This window comes from Cebidichthys violaceus, unplaced genomic scaffold (genome assembly GCF_023349555.1).
Source record: "Cebidichthys violaceus isolate CVI_PGR_0920_01 unplaced genomic scaffold, fCebVio1.0.p SCAF_93, whole genome shotgun sequence".
In the NCBI taxonomy this organism is placed as follows: domain Eukaryota; kingdom Metazoa; phylum Chordata; class Actinopteri; order Perciformes; family Stichaeidae; genus Cebidichthys; species Cebidichthys violaceus.
The window spans coordinates 335,001-336,964 of record NW_027176979.1 but is presented as its reverse complement, the minus strand read 5'-3'; positions in this window follow the sequence as shown (position 1 = coordinate 336,964).

Below are 1,964 nucleotides of genomic sequence, written 5' to 3'. Positions count from 1 at the left end.
TATAATAATAATAATTATTATTAGACAATTACAATTAAAGAGAGACTAAAGACAAACTTCAATGAGAAGAAAATTGGATATTGTCTGAGATTTAATTTGCAAATTTATAAAAAAACAACAAATATATAAGATTATAAAGTCATAAATATACGAGAAGAAACTAATTATTATTTGTTTTACTTACAATGACTCCGATACGTCGTTGTAATAAATGTGACTTCTCTTTAATAAACAGATTATTTCTACTTTTTAATAATTACATCTGGAGGAAGAACTGCAGGAGGTTCTTAATTCTTAAATTAAAGGAAAGTAAATAAGCAGAGGACACGCCGACATATTTTATAAAAGGTTTTATTCATTTTTAAATCGTAGACTAACGTGTCGATTCAGACGGTGTTCTGTGACACACGGTTCAGTTCATAACAACAGAACCATCCATTATAAATTAATACACGAATAAGCAAGTATTATTACCATTGAGGATAAGTAGGCCTCTATATAAGTATGTGAGCCATGCTGTGAACAGAGACAACACTTCATCTTCATCTTCGTCTTCAGAGGAAGAACTACCGACCTGCTGATGAAGACGAGTTCAGGGGAAACCCGACGTTTGTATTCGACATAAAACAGATCAAACGGATCACATGCCGTGTGCAGGAGTCCGGACCGAACAGACGGATCTGTGGTACCGGTCCCTCGTTGTCCAGATGTGTGTGTGTGCAGGATACAAGTCAACAACAGGAGGAAGACTTCCACGACGCTGCAGTGATGAGATAGAGAGGCTTTAAAGATGCACACACACACACACACACACACACACACACACACACACACACACACACACACACACACACACACACACACACACACACACACACACACACACACGGACGTTTCTTTTTTCTGTAACATCGTCAGAGGAAAGGTGCTGACCTCAAAGAGCAGAGCGACCAGAACCAAACACGACGAGGAGAATGAGCAACAACACAGAAGCAGATTCTTCCACTCTGTTGACGCTGTAGCTGGGATTCTAACAGGTACCAGTATGTGGTACTACTTCAGATACTTGTCTACAGCTCAACAGAGGTACAGGAAAAGCAAGAGGTAAAATAACAAAAGTTCAAGTCAGCTGTAACTTTAGTCTTTCTCTCGTTTAGGTTGGTTTCTTCTTTGGAAATGTCTTTAATCATAACGTGGACAGACAGATGTGCTGTGTGTGTGTTTGTGTGTGTTTGTTTGTGTGTGTGTGTTTGTGTGTGTGTGTTTATGTGTGTTTGTGTTTGTGTGTGTTGGAGCTCAGAGGCTTCGTTTTCTTGATGTTTGTGGCGGCCATCTTTGAACGGAGGCTTTGTTTTCTTGATGTTTGTAGCGGCCATCTTTGTTATGGCGTTTCTCACGTTGCGTTCCATTAAAAGTGAAACTAGAATCCAGCTGGTCTCTGATAAAACGACGCATGTTGTTGACAAAATGTTCCTCCTCATCTCTGGAGACGCAGCGTATGAAACGCGTCAGCTCAACCTTCAACATTCTGCATCTTTTTATCATTATGAAGCCCAACACACATCTACCAGGAAGAGAAGAAAAGTTTCAATAACAAAATATATATATAAGTCAACATTATCGATATGATGTGGTGGAAATAGACAGAAAATCTTCTCATTGTTTTTTCTCCTTAGAGATGCACAGATGTGTAAATCAGGCCGATGCTGAACAGCTGGATCAGGTATTAATGACAATGATCTATATCATTTAATTCTATAATGTGTATATAGTATATATAATGGATATACTATATACACATTATATACTGCCTTTGAAAATAGTTTACTCTTCCTGTTCATTTAAATGAATTAATTTATTATCTTAATAATGAATTAAAATTCATTAAATTGTGACTTTTTGTGATACAAAGTTAAAGTAACTGACGTTTCTTTACACAGTGAGACTCTCAGCTCATTGGTTTA